Source organism: Mustela putorius, unplaced genomic scaffold (genome assembly GCF_011764305.1).
Source record: "Mustela putorius furo isolate JIRA1106 unplaced genomic scaffold, ASM1176430v1.1 tig00000145_pilon_pilon_pilon, whole genome shotgun sequence".
Taxonomy (NCBI): Eukaryota; Metazoa; Chordata; class Mammalia; order Carnivora; family Mustelidae; genus Mustela; species Mustela putorius.
Genome location: NW_025421294.1, coordinates 9,267,157 through 9,287,071, shown reverse-complemented (window position 1 = coordinate 9,287,071; position 19,915 = coordinate 9,267,157). Strand labels below are relative to the sequence as shown.

The 19,915-nt window shown below is 40.1% G+C and overlaps 1 pseudogene; it reads right to left on the bottom strand.

The window, feature by feature from the left end:
- Positions 1 to 8,938: 8,938 nt before the first annotated feature.
- Positions 8,939 to 10,272, bottom strand: LOC101682167 (annotated as a pseudogene).
- Positions 10,273 to 19,915: the final 9,643 nt, after the last annotated feature.

The following is a 19,915-nucleotide window of genomic DNA, read 5'->3' as shown; positions in this document are numbered from 1 at the left end:
TTTAAGAAACTGGTGGGAGGGCACTTTTGGGGAATAGTCCTCATCCTAGAGACCTTCTTCCCTCCTAGTACAAGTGTGTGCGTAGTGACTGAGTACAGACCTGTGTTCGTGATAGATTGTTAGCAAATGTTTGACTCAAGACTTAGCTGCCATTCTTAGCTTACATGGCCTTTTCCCCAAAAGGAAAAGGACAAGAAAGGAACTTTGAAACTGGAATTTATCCTGCTTAGCCACTTCCCCTACTACTTATCAAAGGCCTTGTGGATGGGAATACTCAAAAAGGGCAAGATACACACATCCATGTTTGAGTTACCATCTAAAACCAAAGTTAAATACACATGTAGCATTCTTCTTACTGACCAGTAAGTTGTAGTGTTTTCTCAGAAGATGACTTCCCTTTGTCTTGGAAATGGGCCAGCAGACAGGGATGTGAGTTTCATCCCTCACAGGGATGTGAGGTCCAGAGTTTCCATATAGAAGGGGTTGGGGCAGGAATCTGTCAAGAGGAACATAAGAGACTTTTCTCCAAGCCGTGTCTGCAAACCCCTCACCACGTGTTTACTGGACCACTACTTGGGTTTTATCAGGAAAGGAGCACAAGCTTCAGCTAAGTGGAGTTAATGCAGGTAAGGGTTAAGCCCCCACAAACAAGGCACCATCTGGCCTCCAACGGGAGATTGAATGGAAGGATGGAAGGCCAGAAGGGAAAAAACTTGGAAAAGGATGAAACGTAATGTCAGTGTGTCCCCTCTGTTATGAATCTCTGAAGTTTCTCTTAAGGTGTTTGAGTATGGGGGCTCAGCAGTTCCGAACCCTTATAGGAGTGATCCCAGCACATCATTCCCTACTCAGCCTCAATATTTTTTACCTTATTCATATCCTGTGTTGGTTTGGGGAAAAAAGAGTAACATCTGTGAAGAGATAATACCATAAATGGTAGGAAATTCAAAAGTTAGACAAGAAAATACGGTGAAATATAACACCCCTCCCACCTCTATCTCCCAGCCACTCAACAACTATTACAGTTCTTGAATATACTTCCAAAGCTGTTCTATGCACACACAAGTATATACGTACATTTTTGTGAACATTTATATAAGACACACAGAAGAGTAGTTTCAATTTTTTTTTTTTTTTTTTTTTTTTTGTGATCCACAAAAAGCAGTGAACCTTCTCTTATGTCCCATTGATATAACTATCTCCACCCCAGTATCAGGAAGCTTTAATAATTTTAGCTTTATAATATATGTTCATCAGAGCATTTTCATTACTATCTGGAGTCAGGGCTTTCCCTGGCTCTTCCACCCTTTTTATTTTTCCACAGGATATTCATGATTGGCTTCTCTAGACATGTGGTCCTTTTCTGTCTTGTATCCTAATACCAGCAGCTGTGGCTTGTATGGATAAGGACTATTGATTTGTTTGTTTCTTTGTTTTTTAAGATTATTTATTTATTTATTTGACAGAGAGAGCACAAGCAGAGAGAGTAGTAGAGGAAGATGGAGAAGCAGGCTCCCCACTGAGCAGGGGAGGTCTTGATTCCAGGTCTCTGAGATCATAACCTGAGCTGAAGGCAGATATTTCACCATCTGAGCTACCCAGGTGCCCCAACTGGTGCTACTTTCAAAGAAAACTCCAGAGGATGTCCAAGTTCACAGTGATACCAAGGGCTCTCTACACCCATAGGATGTGTCATATACATCCCTGTGTGCCCATCAGTTAGGAGGGCTGCTGATAATCTTTTTGATAATAATCATCACCCATCCAGCCTCAGGATCCAAACAAGTTAATGTCCCATCTTTCAGTGTGACTCTTCCAAAAACTGGTCTATTTTCTGTTCGTAGAATCACTGCTATTCTTTTTTTCAATTTCCTGTTGAGTCTGTAGGTGTTCAGAATGGTTTGATAACTATCTAGCTGAATTTCTGGGACCAGACAAAATATAGGTCTCCCACTTCTCTGACATCTTGCTCCTCCCCCCGATATATATATTTTTTTAAATCAACCCACACTATTCCATTCTCTGCTGATTGCTGCTGGCAGTGATCTTTCAGTGAGTTTTGTTTTCTAGGTACAGTCATATTATTTGAAAATGTGGTTATTATACCTCCTCTTCTCTAATTTATATATCTCATATTTCTTTTATCTAAAATGCTGGCAAATATCTCATGATCAGTGTTCAAAATGTGATGGTAGTGACATCTTTGTCCTGATTTAATGGGAATGTTTCTATTATTTTCCCTTGAGGCATGAGCTGATTTTTGAGGTAAGATAAATATGTTATATTAAGGCAACATAAAATTAGTTCTATATTATGAGGTGTTTTTCCATAATCAATATTGGATTTTACTTTTACAACATTTTCAGCAGCCATGGATGTTGCGTGCCTGGCTTTGCTTTTGCTATTTTAATACACTATGTAGTGAATTCCATTCATAAGTTTCCCAAATACTAAACTAGCTTGCCTTTCCTGAAATCAACCTCACATGGTCATGTTTAATTATTCTTTCATTGTCACTCTGGATCTTGTCATGTCTTGTTTGTTTGCTGATATTTTACCAAAGACCTTTACATTAATAGTCTCAAGAGACATCAGTCTACAGTTTTTTTTCCTTTCTATTGTTGTTTCATGGCAGATTTTGGCACTCATATCACCTTTACCTCATAAAAAAAACAGTGGCTTTTCTTGATCTAGAAAAGCTTGAAAACCAATGGAGTGATCAACTGATTAAAATCAAAAGGGCTCCAACACAAAGAAATACAAACAATTATAAGAACATATTATGAGAAACTCTATCCCAGCAAATTTGACAATTTGGAAGAAATGGATGCATTCCTAGAGACATATAAACTACCACAACTGAACCAAGAAGAAATAGAAAACCTGAACAAACCCATAACCAGTAAGTAGATTGAAGCAGTCATCAAAAATCTCCCAAAAAACTAGAGCCCAGGGCCAGATGGCTTCCCAGGGGAATTCTACCAAACACTTACAGAAGAATTAATTCCTATTTTCCTGAAACTATTCCAAAAAGTAGAAATGGAAGGAAAGTTTCCAAACCCATTTTATGAGGCCAGCATTACCTTGATCCCAAAACCAGACAAAGATCCCATCAGAAAAAAAAAAAAAAGAATTACACTGGCCTCTGGGTGGCTTAGTGAGTTAAAGCCTCTGCCTTTGGCTCAGGTCATGATCCCAGGGTCCTGGGATCAAGCCCTGAGTTGGGCTCCCTGCTCAGTGGGGAGCCTGCTCTCTTCCTCTCTGTGTCTCTGACTGCCTCTCTGCCTACTTGTGATCTCTGTCTGTCAAATAAATAAATAAAATCTTAAAAAAAAAAAAGAATTATAGACCAATATCCTTGATGAACACAGATGCGAAAATTCTCACCAAAATACTAGCAAGTAGGATCAACTGTACATTAAAAAGATTATTCACCACAGCCAAGTGGGATTTATTCCTGGGCTCCAAGGTTGGTTCAACACCCACAAATCAATCAATGTCATTCAATACATTAATAAAAGAAAGAACAAGAACCATATGATACTCTCAATAGATGCTGAAAAACCATTTGCCAAAGTACAGCATTCTTTCTTGATCAAAACTCTTCACAATGTAGGGATAGAGGATACATACACCTCAATACCATAAAAGCCATCTATAAAAAACCCACAACGAATATCATTTTCAATGGGGAAAAACTGAGAGCTTTTCCCCTAAGGTCAGAAACACAGCAGGATGTCGACTATCACCACTGTTATTCAACATAGTACTAGAAGTCCTAGCTTCAGCAATCAGACAACAAAAAGAAATAAAAGGCATCCAAATCCAGGAAGGAGAAGTCAAACTGTCACTCTTCACAGATGATAGGATACTTTATGTGGAAAACCCAAAAGACTCCACTCCAAAACTGCTAGAACTCATACAGGAATTTTGTAAAGTGGCAGGATATAAAATCAATGCACAGAAATCAGTTGCATTTCTATGCACCAACAACAAGAAAGAAGAAAGAGAAATTAAGAAGTCAATCCCATTTACAACTGCACCCAAAACCATAAGATACCTAGGAAAAAACCTAACCAAAGAGGTAAAGAATCTATACTCAGAAAATTATAAAGTACTTATGAAAGAAATTGAGGAAGACACACACAAAAAAACGGAAAAATGTTCCATGCTCATGGATTGGAAGAACAAATATTGTGAAAATGTCTATGCTACCTAAAGCAATCTACACATTTAATGCAAAATACCATCAACTTTTTTCAAAGAAATGGAACAAATAATCCTAAAATTTATATGGAACCAGAAAAGACCTCAAATAGGCAGAGGAATGTTGAAAAAGAAAGCCAAAGTTGGTGGCATTACAATTCCAGACTTCAAGTTCTATTACAAAGCTGTCATCTTCAAGACAATATGGTACTGACACAAAAACAGACACATAGATCAGTGGAACAGAACAGAGAGCCCAGAAATAGACCCTCAACTCTATGGTTAGCTAATCTTCAACAAAGCAGGAAAGAATGTCCAATGGAAAAAAGACAGTCTCTTCAACAAATGGTGTTGGGAAAATTGGACAGCCACATGCAGAAAAATGAAACTAGACCATTCCTTTGCACCACACACAAAAATACACTCAAAAATGGATGAAGAACCTCAGTGTGAGATAGGAATCCATCAAAATCCTTGAGGAGAACACAGGCAGCAACCTCTTCAACCTCAGCCGCAGAAACTTCTTCCTAGGAACATCGCCAAAGGCAAGGGAAGCAAGGGCAAAAATGAACTATTGGTACTTCATCAAGATCAAAATCCTTTGCACAGCAAAGGAAACAGTTAACAAAACCAAAAGACAACTGACAGAATGGGAGAAGATATTTGCAAATGACATATTAAATAAAGGGCTAGTATCCAAAATCTATAAAGAGCTTAGCAAACTCAATAGCCAGAGAACAAATAATCCAATCAAGAAATGAGCAGAGGACATGAATAGATATTACTAAAAGAAGACATCCAGATGGCCAACAGACACATGAAAAAGTGCTCCACTTCACTCGGCATCAGGGAAATACACATCAAAACCACAATGAGATACCACCTCACACTAGTCAGAATGGCTAAAATTAACAAATCAGGAAATGACAGGTGTTGGTGAAGATGTGGAAAAAGAGAAACCCTCCGATACTGTTGGTGGGAATGCAAGCTGGTGTAACCACTTTGGAAAACAGCATGGAGGTTCCTCAAAAAGTTGAAAATAGAGCTACCCTACAACACAGCAATCACACTACAAGGTATTTACCCGAAAGATATAAATGTAGTCATCCGATGGGGCACAGGCACCCAAATGTTTATAGCAGCAATGTCCACAATAGTCAAACTATGGAAAGAATCTAGATGTCCACCGACAGATGAATAGACAAAGAAGATGTGGTATATATACACAATAGAATACTATGCAGCCATCAAAAGAAATAAAATCTTCCCATTTGCAATGATGTGGATGGAACTAGAGGGTATTATGCTTAGCAAAATAAGTCAATCAGAGAAAGACAATTATCATATGATCTCCCTGATAGAAGGAAGTTGAGAGGCAATGTGGGGGGTTTGGGGGATAGGAAAGGAATAAATGATACAAGATGGGATTGGGAGGGAGACAAACCATAAGAGACTCTTAATCTCACAAAGCAAACTGAGGGTTGCCAGGGGGAGCGGGGGAGGGAGAAGGCGGTTGTGTTATGGACATTGGAGAGGGTATGTGCTATGGTGAGTGCTGTGAAGTCTGTAAAACTGGTGACTCACAGACCCATACCCCTGGGGCTAATAATACATTATGTGTTAATTAAAAAATTAAAAAATTATAACAAAAAGATCAAAAGAGCTTCCTTGGGAAAATATTTGCACCTCATAGGTGGGGAGAGATCCAGTTCCCCCCAACTTCTCTTTTTTTTGTCTAGTATAATTCATCTTTTTAAGCTTTCAGACCCTTCTGGGGCCAACCTTAGAACTTTATCTTTTCTTGAAATAAATATTTTTATCAACGGTTTTTTTCAAGATTTTATTTATTTACTTCACAGACAGAGATCACAAGTAGGCAGAGAGGCAGGTGGGGGGGGCGGGGAAGGAGTCTCCCCGCTGAGCAGAGAGCCTGATGTGGGGCTTGATCCCAGGACCCTGAGATCATGACCCAAGCTGAAGGCCCCACCCACTGAGCCACTCCCATATCCCATTATCAAAGTTTTTAAAATTTTATTTGGGTAGTTGACCAAAAACATGTCCTATCAGTTTCTTTAATTTCTGAGATTATTTCTCAATTCTTTTTTTTTTTAATTTCACCCGTTTCTGCTTTTTCCCTGGCAAAAATTAATGAATGCTGCAACACTATTCACAGTAGCCAAAAGGTAGAAGCATTTCAAACATCCACCAACAGATGAGTACATAAACAAATGTGATTATACATACAAGGAATATTGTTCAGACATAGAAAGGCATGGAGATCTGATCTATGTTATGAAATGGATGAACCTTGAGGACATAATGCTAAATGATATAAGCCAGACAAAAAAATGATAGATCTTGTATGATTCCACTTAGATGAAATACCTAGAATATGCAAATTCATGGAGAAAAACAATATTAGCATTTACCATGAGCTGGGAGGAGGGAGAATGGGGAGCTATTGTTTAATGGGTACAGAGTTTCTGTTTAGGGTGGTGAAAATATCTTGAAAATAGTGATGATCATTGTATAACACTGTGAATATAATTAATGCCACACTAATACATATGTCATTAATACAGCAAATTTATGTTCAATATATTTTCCTACAACCCAGAGAATACAAAAACACTAGTTCAAAAGAATATGCACACCCCTCTGTTTACTTTAGCATCATTTACAATAGCCAAATTGTGGAAAGAACCCAAGTGTCCATTGAACAATGAATGGATAAGGAATATATATACAATGGGATATTACTCAGCCATAAAAAAGAATGAAATCTTGTCATTTTCAATTACCTGGATGGAGCCAGTGAGTATGAGGCTAAGCAAAGTAAGTCAGAGAAATATTAATACCACGTGACATTACTCACATGTCACTCTAAGAAAGAGAATGAACAAAGAGGGGGAAAGGGACCAAAGAATAGATTCCTAACTACAGAGAAGAAACTGATGGTAACTAGAGGGCAAATAGATGGGGAATGGATAAAACAGATGATATGGATTAAGAGTACACTCATCCTGATGAACATTGAGTAATATATGGAATTGTTGATTCATTATATTGTACACTTGAAACTGTAACAATGTATGTAACCATACTGAAAGTAAAATTAATTTTTTTAATTTCAAAAAAATGAGAATAGCCAACAGTTTTAATATTTTATTCAGTTGCAACTTGGAGACTTGGTTTTGCCATTTTAAAAATTCTTTTAATTCATTAACTTTTGCTTCTATTTTTATTAATGTTTTATTCTGTTTTCTCCAATGTACATTATTTTATAAATTATGGTATTTGATGTTTAAAATTCACTTACTTTGATTCTTAATTTTTAAATATTTAATGCTATGAATTTTACTCTAAATGCTGCTTTACCGAGATCTCAGTCTCCAGTATGTTGTTTTAATTTTTGTTTTGTTTTGTTTTGTTTTTCTAAATATTCTGCAATTTCAGTTTTAAGAATTTAAACAGTGTTCTTTTGTTTCCAAAAGGTAAGGTGTTTTTTTTCTTCTGTTTTTATTATTAATTTTTTATTTCATTGCATTGTCAGAAAATGTTGTCTATTTCTACTTTGAAGAATTGACTGCAATTTTCTTTACAGCTTGATATATAATTTGCATGACTTCTTCAATGATACATGAAAGCACAGCACAGTGTTTTCTGAGTACATGCCTTAATGTGTATCTGTAAAAGCTAGCTTATTCATTATGTCATTCAAAGGTCCATATTCTTACTTGCCTTTTTTTGTACTTTCTCTGCCAGTAGTTAAAAGGTAAGAATTAAAGTCTTCTATTATTAAAACATTTCTGTCTATTCCTGTTTCCTTTAACTTTGGCACTGTGGTTTCCATGACAACTCTTTTATCACATTAAATTGCATCATGATTTACCATTATCAACTGCCCTTTTTACCTAATTTAATACTTTTTATTCTGAATACAACCATATAGTTATGATTGCTGCTTTCTCTCTTCCTCTCTCTTGCTCTATTGGCATTTGCTTTTTTATCTCTGTTCATTGGTTTGGGCTGCCCTAAGAAATACCATAGACTGGGTGACTCTAAAAATAAAAATGTATTTTCTCACAACTGTGGAGGCTAGAAAATCCAAGAGAGAGTGCCAAGAATGTGGTAAGATCTCATTTCCTGGCTTGGGGACTACCACCTTCTGTGTCTTCACACGGCAAAGACAATGTTTCACTGTCTCTTTCTCTTCTTGTCAGGGCACTAGCTCTATCAGATCAGGGCCCCACTCTGTGGAACACATTTGACCTTAATCACTCTTTAAAAGCCCTATCTGCAATATATAACCACATAGAGAGATTAAGTCTTCAACATTTGAATTGGCAGGGGGGTGGGCGGGATTCACGCTACAGCAATGTCTGCCCAACTCTCACCTTCAGCCTTCATGGGCTTCACTGTTTTACACACATCTCCTGTATCACTCATAACTGGATTCCACTCTCTCTGTAACTGTGCATCTCTTAATAGGTGAGTAGAACAATTAACATTTATTTTTATGGTCATATGTTTGGTCAAATTTGGATACTCATTTTTTTTTTCTTTCTTAAAGCCTTACTTTGAAACATGATGGCAAAATCCTACAGGTACCCATGGAAAAGTAAGACATGATCACAGTTAAAATGAAGACAATCTAACCAGAAAGCTTGAATCCCTGTCAGCTAATGTCGAAGCTAAAGTTGTGAGGGTAACATGCTGAAAGGAATGGTAATTAGTATTCCTCTCCTTCTTCTTCACCCTCTCCTTCAACAGAATCCATACCAATCTCCTCATAATCCTTCTTAAGTGCTACCATGTCCTCACGGGCTTGAGTCAACTTTCCTTCCTCCATGTCCTCATCTACATACTAGTGAACAAAGGCACACTCAGCATACAACAGGTCAAACTTGTGGCCCAGGAAAGACAAAGCCTCAGCAATGGCTGTGGAGTTGCCCAGCATGCACACAACTCTGTACTTTGGCCAGGTCTCCACCAGGCACCATATGGGAGGCTAGTAATTAATGCCCACTTTGAAGCCAGTGGAATGCCAGTCCACAAACTAGATGCTGTGCTTGGTCCTGATGGTGGCAATGGCAGAATTGACATCTTTGGGAACCACGTCACAACAGTACAATTGGCAGTAAGCCATGTATTTACCATGGTGGGAGTCCCATTTCACCATCTAGTTGACTGGCTCAAGGCACACATTTGTCATCTGTGCTACAGAAAGTGGTTCATGGTAGGCTCTCTCAGCAGAGATGATGGACCTATGTGGCCAGAGGAAAGTGGGTATAGCGATAGGGCAACAGGTTGGTCTGAAATTCTGTCAGATGAGCATTCAGGGTTCCATCACAAGTGAGGGAAACAGTGATGGAAAACACGATCTGGCTAACAAGGCGGTTAAGGTTAGAGCAGGCCGGGCGTTCCATACAGAGGTTTCTATGACAGACTTCAGAGATGACCTCATTGTCCACCGTGAAGGCACAATCACAGCTTCAGGGTGGTGTGGGTAGTGAGGATGGAGGTGTAGGGGCTCAATTCCAGCTGTGGAAATTTGACGGGTTGCATACATGAGAATTCCAACTTGGACACCTTGCCATAATTGGTCAAGAGAAGTTCCACCAGCACAGAGGTTCCACCTTCAAAGCTGTGGAAAACCAAGAAGCTCTGAAGATCTGTGCACTGGTCAACCCGTTTCCAAAATTCAATCCAAGACAAAGTCAATCGTCTCCTTGCCAACCATGTGACACCCTCGGGCACAGTTATTGGCAGTATCTTCCTTGCCTATGATGAGAAGCTCAGAGTAAAAGAGCTGGCAGTAGGTGCCAATGTGAAATTTATCAGTGACAGTGGGTTCCAGATTTACCAACAGTGCCCTGGGGACAAAGCCTGCCAGACCCTGTCTCACTGAAGGAGGTGCTGGAGTCATCTCCTCCCCTAGTGGTCTTGTCTCTTGGCATCTGACTGTTGAGCTGGCTGCCATGGTCCAGGCAATAGAGTTCCCAGCAGGCATTGCTGATCTGCACAGCAGCCTGGTCAACGTGGGTGGGAGATGCACTCACGCATGGCGGCTATTGCTTAGCAGGCACAGGTGACAGGAGCAGACACTGGGTCCGGGTTACCCTCTGCAATTAGCTAAGAGTCTGGGTAAGTAACGCACACTGGTACTCATATTTTATGTTGTGATTCCCTTCTCTTGCTTTTGATATTCCACTGTGTGATCTGTTTTGTTAAAATGCCAGTGCGATTCCCACCCCCCCACACACCTTTTAGCAGTTTGCTTTTTGCTGTCTAAATGACTTTTTCTTTGTCTTTGAGGGCCAGTATTTGGAAATACTTGGAAACCTGCCAGTGTTGTTCATTGTGTACCAGGTTTTCCCAAATCACAGTGCAACCTTTTCATTTGGAGATTCAAGTCGTATTTTACTTCCTAAAAGCACTTTACTATTATCTCCAGGCTTCTTCTTAAAGGATACCAATAATGTATACATTGCCTTTCTTTTCCCCTCCATATCTTTCATATTTTCTTTAATCCGTTCTAAGTTCGTTCATTTCTAGTTGATTTTTGCTTGCTTTTCTTAACCCTGTTCATTTATCCATCACTGACCTCAGCACTGTCTATCCTCCTCTGGGTTTATTCCAGTATCCTTGCATTTCAAAGACGGCTTTGTTTTTCTCTTCTGCTTCCTTCCTGAATTCTGCAAGTTGTTTCATCTTCACCTGCCATGTCACTATTACTTTCTGCAAGGTCTCAATTGCTCTTCTTTCAGTTGTAGAGTTAAGTTGTCTTAGCTCGTAGCCTTGTATTTAGTCATAATTTTCAACATCTTGATCGTTACTTGCTCTTGTGAGGATCCCCTTCTGCCATATATATCCATCGTCCCCTCCCCTCCTTTTGTCTTATACTATTTTTACATAAAATCTGTTCTGTTTGCCTTTGTGTGTTCATTTCTCAATTACGTGCATCCTTCCTGGACTTTGGAACCGGTTCATGTTGGGAAGGGTGTGAACACTTCCAGGCTAGCAGGCATTTTCTAGAGTTTAGGGAGATGCTCGTTATGATAAGGCTGCACATGCAACTTATTTTAGCTTTTACCTCTCTCTCCAGCCAACAAATATGGGCAGCTAGAGAGCAGGACATAGTTTAGCCTCTTGTCTACTCTCTCATGAAGATAGACAAAAATGGCATTTCTGCATGTTTTAATTCGATTCTGCTTTTCCCATTTCTTTGTGTAATGAAATAGGGCCCAGAGATCTGGTTCTCCTCCACCACCACAAACAGCTGTCATTCCTATGATTCCAAAGCCAAGATAATTGGCTTTGACCCTCAGAGTGCCATCTATGTAAGAAAATGCTTTCCTGCCAACCGTGTCTGAGACTTACATCTGCAAACACTCCCACTGGGAGTCTTCCTGCAGCCATATTTGATCTCTACTGTATTGTCAGCTCTCCCAGTAGATTATCTTTTGGAGGGGGTCAGTCCTCAGTTTTATCAAAGGTGCCGTATTTCTGCCCTTCTTTTCTCTGTCTGGCTAATTCGAAGAAGCAATGGAAAAGTATCTTCAGTATGTCCTTTTAAATGAAAGCCCCAGTGTTTATCAAAGGTAAAGTTTAAAATGAACACAGAGTAACTTCAAAAGGGAGAAATGTGTTGGCAGGAGGACACTTATCCTGAGAACTGATTATGGAAGGCAGGGAACAGTTACTTTGCCAGTGCCTCAGTAGGGGATGAGAAGAACCAATGTTCAGACTGTGTATATATTGGTCCCTCCCTGTTAAACTCGTTTCCCCAAACAATGAGTGCTTTGCTGTATCCCACCCTTCCAAGTCCTTGGTACTCAAAACGTGAGCCACGCACCGGTAGTATCAGCAGAGATGGGAGCTGGTTAGACATGCAGAGCCTCGGGCCCTACCTCAGACCCCAGACTCAGAAGAGGAATCTGCATTTTAGCAAGCTTCCTAGGTGACTCATAATCACAGTCAGTGGAGGGAGCACCACTGGAGATCTCAGCACTAGCATCCCTTCCCTCCAAGGACCCAAACACCTGAGGTTCCTTGGTTACATAGGCCCACATTTCTTCTCTTCTGAGCTCTCACTCTGTAATTTTACATTTATTAGAATATGTTTTAAAAAACATATCCATCTGTATTTCTCCCACTAAACCTGCTCCAGGCTCCATGGCTCTCCTGCAACCAGTCAATAAATATTTGCTGAATGACTAAGTGAGCATTTACCATCTTACATTTATGTCCTGGAGCATCTTTAGTGTCAGTGGGCCCTTGCCCCATCTCCCACCAGAGGCCTCCATGGATCAAACGCATCTATGCCCGTACCCACCTGCCACTCCCCAACTCAGCACTCCAACTTTGGAGAAGAGAAGGGCCTGCCAGAAGTGAGTGAGGAAACAAAGGAATGAATGGGATCTCTGAAAAATGTAAGAAATGTCATTATTTTGTGCACAGCTTCCCAACATCGTATGTGCTTATAAATGGCCCAAAGAGATCCTGTATCCTGAGTGTCATTTTGGAAAAAATCTAATCATGATTTTCATGTGGGAAGGGAAGACACTTCGCTGGCAGTGGAACACACAGCCGCTGTCCCCAGCCCCAGGCCAGAGAGGGTGTGCCACAGCCGTGAGGATGCAATGAGAGAGGAGGGACTGGCGCAGGGCTGGGAGATGCCAAGAGGGGCTTCCCCTGCTGCTCTGCTCACACCCACATCCCACAGTGACATTTTTCCCGTCCATCGCCCTCACCAGGTGTAGGTGAAATTGCCATTCTCAGCTGTAGGGGGCTGTTTTGATGAGCAAGGAATGGAAAGGGACAGCTTGAAACTAGTTTCCCTACGTGGATAATTAAACCTTTACTAAATATAGTAGGTTTAAAATGAATGTTCACAAAACTGAAACAGAACATGCTAATTCTAAAAATACAGGCTCCCTTGCTGTGAAAGTCCTCTCAGGAAAAGGGGACACTTAAGCACAACCGTGATTTCATCCCTCCCGCCCCCCACCCCCCACCCAGGGAGCCAATGTGTTCCAAGACCGGGGTCACCACATGGCAGGGGAGGAAGCCAGAGCTGTTACCAGACACTCCGTGAAACTCTCAGGAAACTAATGGGAGAAAGTCAAGGGGGAAGAGGTTCTACAGCAGCAAGTCTCTCTCTGGGATCCTGCCCAGCACCAAATCAAGCCAACCAGCTCTCTTTTTTTATAATCAATAAATGTAAAACTCAAGTTCATATGGGAAGGAAATGTCATTAGCTTTGCACTTGTAGTCCATGATGCGTTTTTGTCCAAAAGGACATTCAAATAAGAAAAACTGTGAGGAAAGTCAACTTTCTAGGAAGGCACCATCTTGAATGATTAAATCACAAATGACCTGGACTCTCCATGACTTCCAAAGCAATGACACCCGGATCTCAAAGAAGGCTGTTCCCTGGTCATAAAATGTTCCATTGATATTCCCCTGGCATAATAACAGTCAGCAAACTTCAGAGAGTTGTCTTCACTTGGTATGTTTACTTCCCCATCTGTTCTCTTTTGAACCCATCCCAACCAGAGAAAAAGTTTCTATCATGGGGACAATGTCTCCATGTTGTGTGATCCAGTGGTCAGCCACTAATCATGCCAGGAGTACGTGACAGGACTGGTCACTCCCTTTCTGAAAATCTTCAACTTTCACTTATCTGGGTCTCAGCCCACCATTCCCTCTGGTTCTCCTCTGATCTCAACAGGGACAACGTAGCTGGGACAGAAAGTTGCATTTTGCTTCTGTGTGACTTCATCTGCAGTGACCACACATTCTTTGTTTGAAAGGCTTGAATTTTCTTCAGAGCAAAACCATGTACGTGAATATGACAGAAAAATAGCCTTTGTCCTTCCAAGACATTATGTGTATTCATTCAGGCAAGGCCTGAATTTTCCCTCAATTTCCAAAAATAGTAATTAGTCCTGAGATGGTGTTGCTGAAAGAAATTCTACGAAATAATGTCGCTAATTTTCTTTTCTTTCTTTCTTTTTTTTTTCTGTCAGAGAAAAAGAATATGGTTCAATTTATGACTTTTTAACAATGCAAGGAAACCATAACCACATGAAAGAATCCTTATTCATGCTTCTTAGTCTCTTTAGTTGGTTTAGTTATGCTAATAACTCCCTCTCCTGGTTTCCTGGGACATCCCCCTCTCCCCAGCACCCCACACCTACACATACACTTGAAAGAAGATAAAGCTTCTTTGTCTTCTGGCTGAATTGTCACACAATAAAGACAAAATCCTATAGCTTAGAATCCTTCAAATTCCCCCTTTTGGCTCTCAACTGATACCTTCTTAGTGGCTATGCAAACCTCTGGACAGGAGACAACTAAGCATAAATTATACAGGCAGTTTAGTATAAGACAAAGGCTACCTGGTACCATATTCATACGTGCCTGCTCTTGAGTTTTAAAGTCTTAGGACTTGGGCCAAGAAAGTGAAGTCATTTGCCCAAGTTCTAACAGTGATCAGTGTGGTACCGGGACCAGAGCAGTGTCTCCCTCCAGCAAGACAGGGATCTTTCCTGCCTTGATGCTCTGCTACAAGCTACTTATCCTAGGCTTTACAGAGTTCTAGCTTCTGCTGTGGAATGCACTGCACAGAGCCCCACACTTTTATCTTGTTCTCTTGGTGTTGGAATGATATTCCTACCTAAGTCTTAAAAACTAAAAACTATGGTCTCTGATTCCCATCTGGTCCATTAGGTCTCTCTGATTATCTCTGGTTCTGCCTGGACTTCTATCAAAAGGAATCCATTCATTAACAAAACTTTAAAAAAAAAAAAAAAAGTCTCTTTGGCATTTTTATAAGTTTGTAATTTTAATCTAGTGGGGGGAATAAGGTTTAACAAAGTGGCTTTAAGAACAGCATGGGATGTTGCCTTTATTTTTCCCACTTGAAGATTATCAAAGGACTATTTCCTACCATCTTCCTTGTAAAGGCTGATACTCATTTGTTTCTCTAGCACAGAGCTCATTAATGCTCTCAACTATTATCAGTTGACTCTGGGTTTAATTTCTTCAAGAGAACCCTCAGGATTCCCGATTTCACTTTCTTCCTATAGTAGTTTATAATTCTTAAAGTTAGGATCTTCTGGTTTCCTCCTGAGTAACAAATTAGCAAATTTTATGAGCTTAAGTATATCAACCTTACCTAAGTCTCCAGATATTCACAATAAGTAATCTTGCTAATTCCTGATCTACTCAACGGCTTCTCACATGAATGCTCTATAATGAGGAACTAACAGTGTGAATAAACAGAAATAAGATTTCTATCCACTGTCTTCCAATTCCTTGGGCCTAAACACATCACTTTCTCCCCCCATGAAACATGGCTGGAGGTTAATTACTGTAATTCTAATGCTTTTTTGAGGTCAACCTCCCAGCCCCAGCCACATACAGCATACAGACTTTATATAGACATCATTAATTCTTTATAACTTATAACTGCTGTGGATTCTTCCTGCTTCCTCAAAGGAAGCTATCACATTTTTTCCCCGATATTCACAGTACCTAGTGGGTAGTACCTACCTGACTAACAGAGTACTTAGCGAGTCAATATTTGTTAAATTGTTGGCTTTTCCCAGCTCTTGACAGAACTGAACTTACTGGTCTGAGAAAGAAACTAAAATGGCCTTGCCTTGGCTATATATGCCAAGTAGAAGGGAGAAGGCAGAAACTTCTACTTATGTTTTGTGGAATTTTTTTAAAGATTTATTTATTTATTTGAGAGAGAGAGAGAATCCCCAGCATACTCCTCACTCTACACAGAGCCCAACATGAGACACAATCTCACAACAATAACCTAAGCCAAAATCAAGAGTCAGATACTCAACCAACTGAGCCACCTAGGTGCCCCTTTACTACTTATGTTTTTGAAACGAATATATTGACTCTGACTCTGGATCTGTTCCACAGCCCCCAGGTCCAAGAATTGTAATGCTCCTTTAGTTTCCTAATTTAATTCTAACTAGCCTTGGCCCAGGAAATCCAATCTCCATCATTTTCAGGATGCTATATTCCCCATCCACCAATGTAGGAATGCTAAAGAAGGGGCTCTACTCTGATCCTCTGTCTGTCTTAATGACAGAACCTAGAAGTGTCATGTCGAACCCCAATGGCTCATACCATGCTGGGCTTCCATGTCATTCACAGGATCCAGCCTGCCACAGGAGTCTGCCCTGCCACCAAAAGTCACAGTGTCTCTTCAGCAGGCCCCATGCTCAGCACTGCTACAGCCTCTGTGGTTCCACCTCAACCCTTCAACTTTACAGTCTTACTTCAGCATCAGTTCCAGGCAACAGCCCCAGGAACACAGGTCTATGAAACAACAGTCAACTCATTCTCTCCTGGAGAAAGGGCAACTCAGAGTTCCATATAAGACCCTCTAGTGACCCTCAAGGATAAAGAAAAAAAAAGAAAGCAAACTTATGTTCCCATCATTTCATGCCACAAATAAGTTATTTCTCCTGCTTATCACACCTATACTTAAAGATTTGATAAATATAACTAAAAAATTATTCCATACAAGGAGGCAGGAAGTTGTTTTTTGGGGTTTTTTTCTTTTTGAAGAACTGGGGGCAAGTAATGATGGAGAAGAAGGACCAGGAAAACTCTATTTCACGGGTATGAAGGGCTGCTCTGCTTCTCGCATTGTGTAATTCTCAACAGAACAACCTACCATCTTTCTTTTCATGGAAAAAGCCATGTTCACAAGCTCACTTCACTTCCTCCTGTTTTAGCATTTCTTACATTCTTGACCTGTCCTCCAAATCCACATGCGGTAATCAAACCAGACCAATTGCAAGAAATTAAAACAATTGTGCAGGTTCTGAAACGTGCTGTATGACATTTCAGTTTTTTCAAATAAATTACTTGAAAAGTTAGACTTGAAAGGAAATTGTGGTTACTTAAAAAAGTCCTTCACCTTTGTGTGGAAATTATGGCCATAACTCACTTGTAATCTACAAATTTACAGATCTTGGGAATTCTTTTTAGCATAACTTACATAAAAGACATTCTTAACCTCTAAAATTTAATGGGTGTTTTATATTGTGTTTACTTTTTCCATGGGAGCCAAGAAAGAAATCTAGCATGTCTGACACATCTCAGAGATGTGCTTGTTCTGTATTCTGAATCCAATTCAGATGTTGAAAGTTCAAGAGAAAGTGCTTAAAAGGAAATAGTTTCAATGTATATTTAGGCCACAATGACATTTATAACAGATGTAATATATTACATAATCTATAATTTATAATTGCCAGAGTTTAAGTATTTTGTGAACTTTCAAGTAGGATCTATCAATATTTATTATGAAATGGTAGAAAAAGAGTTATGAGATATTATATAATTTTATTCATTTTTTATTATACCTCCCACTTTACAAGTAGAATGTCAGTTTTCTCGTCCACTATCTTAGAGCAGGGGTAAACTGAGGCAGAAAGCAGAGAAGGCCTGTGAAATTTTCTGACCTTGATTTCTGAGGGGGTGTGTGAGTTAAGCCTGGGAAAACAAAGTGAGGTATTTACAAAGTGTCTGAGACAAACCAAAAAGGAGAATTTCCCACCTCAGCCTATCTATCACTCCAGAAGACAGAAAGGACTTCCCTAGACAAAAACAGAGCAGAGCGTGGAGCCCAGGGTGTCCTAAGAAAAGGGCTCCCTAGAAAGACAGTGGCTACAGCCAGCCTCTGTGCAGGGATTCTGGACCCTCAGCACTTCAGAGAAGCAGGAAACTGTACTGACACAACCCCCCAAAGAACAGCATGACCAGAGTAAGACAAGCCATGCACACAGGCACCCAGGGTGACTGGGCAGCAACCCATGAGGCCAAGGGCCCAGGATCCAGGACAAGTCCACTTGGCTAAACAGTCATTCCTAAAGAACTGCTTAGGACATGTGTCATATTAGCACATGAGTCATCTTCAACATCATCAACATTCCCTGGAATTTGGACTCCAAATGGGAAATGAGAGACTAGGTAGACGCAGGCCTCAAAGCCATTGTTCCCACCACATGAAGATTATGGAGACTCATACAAGAAATGTTGATGGATGATAGGGAGAACATCAGTATTTGTTGACTGAGACATACCCACTCTTAAGGAAACAGTTAATCTTCATAAAATGTTTTTCAACTAAGCAGACAGACATTTATGGTCTTTATTTCATTGACCTTATCTACTTTTATTGCATTATGAAACTGGTGCATTGTGAGGAAACCTAGAACCTACAAATGTTATCCACTCGCAATGCTCACTTCTTGAAGGTCAGGAGGAAAAGTTTATGATTTTGCAGATAAAAAACACAAAGATATTAAAAGCAAAGCTGAGCAGGTTAGTGATAGGACTGACTGTAGTTCTATTTTATCTTTCATGGGTCCTGTGGTCCTCAGAAAATATTCCAACCACTATTTCATAACATGAGACATCCTAATGGCCAGATTAAGTATTATTTAACTAACTATATGGCACCCAAAAGTCCAGAGATGTTTGCATTCTCTTGGTTATTTAGCCACAGGGGAGAAACTGCTAAAAATCAAACATAAAATCTAAGCATGGGTTGCTGAATTTTCAACAGGAGTTGAATTCACAATCTTGCCCAGTCTCTTATGTGAAAATGAAGGCAGTGATTTAGAAGAAATGAAGGCCTAAAATAGGGAAAGACAACAACTGGTTATACTGAAATGAAAGTTAATTCTAAAAGGTCAAGTCACCCTGAGTCTTTCCTGTCCATGGGAGTAGCTTGCCCTCTTTTGTCTGAGGACATCAGCTTCTCTTGGCTTGAAAAGCCTATGATAGCATCACCTGGGGAAGAGGACTTGTGTGGGGATGCTCATCCTCCTGAAGACTCACCAGAACTCAACCACGTCACTCTAGTCAAAACTAGGGCTAATTCTCAGCATGCTCCAGGGAATCAGGCACATGGTCTAATATAGAAGGAAAGAGCTCACTCCCCAAAAGGATTTTAAGATTTTGCTAAATTATTGGCATACACCAGGAAAGTCTATGGGGGAGTAGATTCTAAGGGTGTTAGAATAAGGAGGATGAAACACAACATTAGACTGGGCCACATTTGTTGATATGTGTGTATTTACTAGAGATTCTGAATTTAATGTTTTAGCCTAAAGAGCTACCAGTGGCTCTAACAATTTATGTGGTTGGCTGGCTGAAAGTTGGTCCCAACGATGGTCTACATTTAATGAGGTGAAATGGTAGGGACTACAAAAGCATAGGGAGATAGGAACGTTAAAGAAGATTTATTACTTAGGACCTGCACCACACCAATTATATTCTCCAAGGTTCAGAACATACTCCCTTCATTAAGCATTATAATAAATATATAATTGGGTGGAGCACCTGTATCCTTGAAAAGGGTCACGTGCAGACCAAGTATGACCATGAAGGGAGTTTCATTGATAGGAGACTTCTGATTTCAAGGGGATGACAGGATTACAGAGGAACAGAAGTCATAAGGTGGCAATTGCCCACCAATGACCATGGGGACACATTTACCATAAATGGCACAAAGGATGCAATGGTGACCTGAAAATAGGATTCAATAAGAAAAGCCCTAGGTCTAGTGGCCAAAGACTTGCTTGAGTTTCAACAAAGAAAGGGGAAAAGTATAGGCACAGACTTCTCAGAATGGGTTTAGCGTGAAGAAATTTGTGTCTCATGT